The sequence below is a fragment of the Ascaphus truei genome, chromosome 8, assembly GCF_040206685.1.
Source record: "Ascaphus truei isolate aAscTru1 chromosome 8, aAscTru1.hap1, whole genome shotgun sequence".
Taxonomy (NCBI): domain Eukaryota; kingdom Metazoa; phylum Chordata; class Amphibia; order Anura; family Ascaphidae; genus Ascaphus; species Ascaphus truei.
This window is the reverse complement of record NC_134490.1, coordinates 55,739,111-55,745,516: the sequence shown is the minus strand read 5'-3', so window position 1 is coordinate 55,745,516 and position 6,406 is coordinate 55,739,111. Positions and strand designations below refer to the sequence as shown.

Below are 6,406 nucleotides of genomic sequence, written 5' to 3'. Positions count from 1 at the left end.
TATTATTATTATTACTCCATTGAGAGAAGCAACAAGGCTCCAGATAACAAAGCCCACACACTGCCCTCATGCAACTTTAGGTATTGCCTAATAATTCATTGTGCAGTGCAGTATCTCATGCTTAGGAATAGGAGTGACATATCTTTCCCCAAGAACAACAGATGCTTCTGGATTGAAAACAACCAACACGTTATTTAATTTGCAAAACATGGAAAACCAAGTGACACAAGGTTTGCAAATAGCACACAGGTGGAACTAACGCACAAAATCCCATACACACAGGACCCTTTTCCTACAGCATCTGTTGCTCTCATTACTATAGTAACCGCGGGATGACAGCACTGACACCCCCGCCCCCCCCGCCGCACATCTCCCCACGGACTACAACTCCCATGATGCAGCTCGCGGGAGCCAGCGTCATGACGCACGGATGCGTGTGCATGAGTGGGCGCTTCTCCGCTCCTACCAGGGCCCCAACAACGGCGACGGTCTGTGTTCAAGGCGAGAGGCCCCGGCGAGCGTGCATCGGCGGCCGGGGGGCGGCATGCAGATCCGCGCTGTGAGAGCCTCCCGGTAACGGTAGGAAAGCGAGGATCAGGAGGGGGCGGTGCTATGGCGCTGTGACGTCACAAGTCTGTGTTGTCAGACAGTTCATAATAATAGGAACACTGACCAGAGATCAATAGTGTGTGTCTATATCTCTAATATATATATATATATATATATATATATATATATATATATATATGCACATAAATACATATACGCACATAAATACATATATATATATATATATATATATATATATATATATATATATATATACGCACATAAATACATATATTATATACTTATCAATAATGATAGCAACCACTAATGATATCAATAATGTATAATAAATATATATAATCAGGAAAATACAGAGAAGTAGGCACAACTCAAAGAACAGGAATGTCAAAGTTTGGCACGTATCATAATTGAATGCATGCAAGTAAATATACATCACTCAAACTGAAAGTGTACCCAAAGTATACACCGAAAAGAGAGAAACCGTATATGGCGCACTCCACTGATCATTAGATGTCTAGATAATGAAAAATTAGTAGAATATAAAACGTAACATTTAATATACCAGAGTTGCAAAAATGCATGTTATAAAATAATGAATACAGCAACAACAACATTCCTGTACACACAAAGTAATACTGTATATAAGTATATGGGGTGGATGACCCCAATCAACCAGTGCTACAGAGCTTTGTATAAACCCACAATAATTGGAGAATGAATATTTCTGACTGCATTTGAACCGGATCACTTGGTGTGATGATGCATGCTTGAGGCTATATGCATAAACCCCCTAGATGGCACAAGGTATGGCAGAGATGTGCGGAGTTGTAAGTGGGGAGTCTTTGAACCCCCCCCTTGACCTCTGCAGTCTCCCTGAACTAGATAAACCTATATGCCTGGGGTAGCTCTCTTTAAGCAGCACTTGTACTCACATGTGGTATAGACGCCGGTTCTGTGTGCTCCATGGCTGATGAAAATTCCCTTTTCTTGCCAGTTCAATATATTGAACAATTCTTCAAGTGTTGCTGTGAAAATCTTTGGTAACTGTGTCCCCTGGTATGTGTTTATAGGTTTTAAAATAGAATGGACGTGTATATGTGTGTGGATATTATATATGTGTTCATGTTTAAAAATAGTGTGTGTGAGTGAGAACAAACAATAAGAATGCTTCCTATTACGATCAATAAGTGTAAAAATACTTCCCTTTCATGATATCAATAATATATATGCGCTTGGGCAAGTACCTCAGGCATTACAATTAGATTGTAAGCTTTATGGGACAGGTTATCTATTACTGTATACATTGTCGGCGAAAAAAATAATATATAAAGAATGCATATTATAGTAATGAAAATGTGTTCATATACATATTTATTTTATTTTATATGTGAACTACGGAACACATTTTCAAAACCTACTATAAACTAATCCTATACTCGCGAATGGGAAAACTCGCAAACTTATGAACGAAAGTTATACAAATGCAGAAAGTGCTTCTACACTGTGTCTTTTAGTGGTGGTATATTGACTCGGAGAGAGAGACATTTTTGCATCATATATGTAATTCGGGCAGACTACCCCCAAAATAAAACCCCGTTCCGCTCCAGTACACTGTTTGGTGTATTACAACAATGTGCCCTTGTACTGGGAGAGAGAGGGGGACATTGTACAGCATATATACATAGCTGCCAAGTCACACTGTCTCTCAGTGTGACAAATGGTGTTCAGCTCCTTCTCACGGTATCACGGAGTGCTTCATACTACAGATGCAGCGTTCATTATTCAAATTCCTGGCAACGCGACAAAACCCCCAAACATTTCTATTTTTAACCTTTTTGGGGGCCCCAACTCAAAGGGTTCAAAATAAAAAGAAACAAGAAATGTTTGGTTTGGAAGCTACCACGTTATTGGGTCTGGAACTGCAGGGGCCCAATCACATCGTGGCTACATCATGGGATGTCACCCGTTGTCTAGGGCAGTGGTGCTCAACTCCAGTCCTCAAGACACACCAACGGGTCAGGTTTTCAGGATATCCCTGCTTCAGCACAGGTGGCTCAATCAGTCCCAGCTTCAGCACAGGTGGCTCAATCAGTCCCAGCTTCAGCACTGATTTACCCACCTGTGCTGAGCAGGGATATCCTTAAAACCTGACCTGTTGGAGGGTGGGTCTTGAGGACTGGAGTTGAGCACCCCTGGTCTTGGGTTAGATCGCGTTCTTCGCCCCTGTGTAGCGCTGAACACGATCTATCAGTCGGAGGAACTGAGGAGGACTCTAATTGCATTCCCGCAGCCCTTTCAGCACTTAAAGGGTTAACTTTATGTGATCTGTAATTTTTGGCGTAATTTTCGTTCGGTAATAGGGACTCCGGTATGCAATTTGCGTAGCTGCGAACCATTACGGAGTCCCTATTCAGAATAATAGTTTACTAATATTAATACAGCAAATAAAAATATCACCTGTGAGCACATTCAGATATCTGACAGGTCTGCAACCTGCTTTTCCACATTATCTCTTAGCATACAGTGTTTGCACTGCAGCAAGGGATTCTGGTAAATGAAATGCAAATGAGCACACTGTACATTTTCGTTTATACAGCTTTTCAGCACAGCCTGGGTTAAAGAAGTGCATAGCCTGTAACCCTACTCACAGGCAGCTGTTTCACCTTTTGGGTTTAAGTGTGAGGCTGGTTATACTGGCTTTGCAATGTGAGGCAGGGATATGTTTCAACCACATATATTATATAAGTTATGGTGGGTAAAAAAAAGAGACGAAAACCTGCCGTACAGTGTACAGCAAATAAAAAATGATATTAATAGAAATATTATGAATAATTTAGATGGGGGGGGGGGGAAATGAGCACGCAATGTTATCCCCACACTCCTTATTCTCAAACAGAAGTTACGCAATAGTTATATGTAAATTACGCAGAAAGTTCAAAAAGAGGAAAAATCCTTCAGGTCAGTGGGTCAGTCCTGAAGCCAAGGTGTGCATCTGTATATATACAGGGAGGCTGAAGCCAAGGCGTGCATCTGTATACACGGGGAGGCTGAAGCCAAGGCGTGCATCTGTATATACGGGGAGACTGAAGCCAAGGCGTGCATATATATATAGATATAGATAGATAGAGGCTGAAGCCAAGGCGGGAGGCTGAAGCCAAGGCATGCATCTGTATATACAGGGAGGCTGAAGCCAAGGCGTGCATCTGTATACACGGGGAGGCTAAAGCCAAGGCGTGCATCTGTATATACGGGGAGGCTAAAGCCAAGGCGTGCATCTGTATATACGGGGAGGCTAAAGCCAAGGCGTGCATCTGTATATACGGGGAGGCTGAAGCCAAGGCGTGCATCTGTATATATATGGGGAGGCTGAAGCCAAGGCGTGCATCTGTATATATATGGGGAGGCTGAAGCCAAGGCGTGCATCTGTATATACGGGGAGACTGAAGCCAAGACGTGCATCTGTATATATATGGGGAGACTGAAGCCAAGGCGTGCATCTGTATATACGGGGAGGCTGAAGCCAAGGCGTGCATCTGTATATACGGGGAGGCTGAAGCCAAGGCGTGCATCTGTATATACGGGGAGACTGAAGCCAAGGCGTGCATCTGTATATATATGGGGAGACTGAAGCCAAGGCGTGCATCTGTATATATATGGGGAGACTGAAGCCAAGGCGTGCATCTGTATATATATGGGGAGGCTGAAGCCAAGGCGTGCATCTGTATATATACGGGGAGGCTGAAGCCAAGGCGTGCATCTGTATACACGGGGAGGCTGAAGCCAAGGCGTGCATCTGTATATATACAGGGAGGCTGAAGCCGAGGCTGCATCTGTATACACGGGGAGGCTGAAGCCGAGGCTGCATCTGTATACACGGGGAGGCTGAAGCCGAGGCGTGCATCTGTATATACGGGGAGGCTGAAGCCGAGGCTGCATCTGTATATACGGGGAGGCTGAAGCCAAGGCGTGCATCTGTATACACGGGGAGGCTGAAGCCGAGGCTGCATCTGTATATACGGGGAGACTGAAGCCAAGGCGTGCATCTGTATACACGGGGAGGCTTAAGCCAAGGCGTGCATCTATATATATATATATATATATATATATATATATATATATATATATATATATATATATATATATATATATATATATATATATATATATATATATATATAATATGGGGAGGCTGAAGCCAAGGCGTGCATATATATATATATATATATATATATAGATAGATATATAGATATAGATAGAGGCTGAAGCCAAGGCGTGCATCTGTATATATATGGGGAGACGGAAGCCAAGGCGTGCATCTGTATATACGGGGAGGCTGAAGCCAAAGCGTGCATCTGTATATACGGGGAGACTGAAGCCAAGGCGTGCATCTGTATATATATGGGGAGGCTGAAGCCAAGGCGTGCATCTGTATACATATGGGGAGGCTGAAGCCAAGGTGTGCATCTGTATATACGGGGTGACTGAAGCCAAGGCGTGCATCTGTATATATATGGGGAGACTGAAGCCAAGGCGTGCATCTGTATATACGGGGAGGCTGAAGCCAAGGCGTGCATCTGTATATACGGGGAGGCTGAAGCCAAGGCGTGCATCTGTATATACGGGGAGGATGAAGCCAAGGCGTGCATCTGTATATACGGGGAGACTGAAGCCAAGGCGTGCATCTGTATACACGGGGAGGCTGAAGCCAAGGCGTGCATCTGTATATATATGGGGAGACTGAAGCCAAGGCGTGCATCTGTATATATATGGGGAGGCTGAAGCCAAGGTGTGCATCTGTATATACGGGGAGGCTGAAGCCAAGGCGTGCATCTGTATACACGGGGAGGCTGAAGCCAAGGCGTGCATCTGTATATATACAGGGAGGCTGAAGCCGAGGCTGCATCTGTATACACGGGGAGGCTGAAGCCGAGGCTGCATCTGTATATACGGGGAGACTGAAGCCAAGGCGTGCATCTGTATATATATGGGGAGACTGAAGCCAAGGCGTGCATCTGTATATATATGGGGAGACTGAAGCCAAGGCGTGCATCTGTATATATATGGGGAGACTGAAGCCAAGGCGTGCATCTGTATATATATGGGGAGGCTGAAGCCAAGGCGTGCATCTGTATATATACGGGGAGGCTGAAGCAAAGGCGTGCATCTGTATACACGGGGAGGCTGAAGCCAAGGCGTGCATCTGTATATATACAGGGAGGCTGAAGCCGAGGCTGCATCTGTATAAACGGGGAGGCTGAAGCCGAGGCTGCATCTGTATACACGGGGAGGCTGAAGCCGAGGCGTGCATCTGTATATACGGGGAGGCTGAAGCCGGGGCTGCATCTGTATATACGGGGAGGCTGAAGCCGAGGCTGCATCTGTATACACGGGGAGGCTGAAGCCAAGGCGTACATCTGTATATACGGGGAGACTGAAGCCAAGGCGTGCATCTGTATATATACAGGGAGGGCTGAAGCCAAGGCGTGCATCTGTTACACGGGGAGGCTGAAGCCAAGGCGTGCATCTGTTATATACAGGGAGGCTGAAGCCGAGGCTGCATCTGTATAAACGGGGAGGCTGAAGCCGAGGCTGCATCTGTATACACGGGGAGGGCTGAAGCCGAGGCGTGCATCTGTATATACGGGGAGGCTGAAGCCGGGGCTGCATCTGTATATACGGGGAGGCTGAAGCCGAGGCTGCATCTGTATACACGGGGAGGCTGAAGCCAAGGCGTACATCTGTATATACGGGGAGACTGAAGCCAAGGCGTGCATCTGTATATATACAGGGAGGCTGAAGCCAAGGCGTGCATCTGTATACACGGGGAGGCTTAAGA

General features: G+C 45.5%; 1 protein-coding gene across 5 annotated transcripts in view; it reads left to right on the top strand.

Annotated features, from left to right (window-relative positions):
• Positions 1–397: 397 nt before the first annotated feature.
• IKZF5 (IKAROS family zinc finger 5) overlaps positions 398–6,406 on the top strand; it is a 23,052-nt gene continuing 17,043 nt past the window's right edge. For 3 of the 5 annotated variants that reach the window (XM_075612147.1, XM_075612145.1, XM_075612144.1), the window contains exon 1: positions 398–579. The gene's annotated coding sequence lies outside the window, so the exon portion shown is untranslated. The remainder of the gene's footprint in view (positions 580–6,406) is intronic. The other 2 variants (XM_075612146.1, XM_075612143.1) reach the window with 1 other exon arrangement.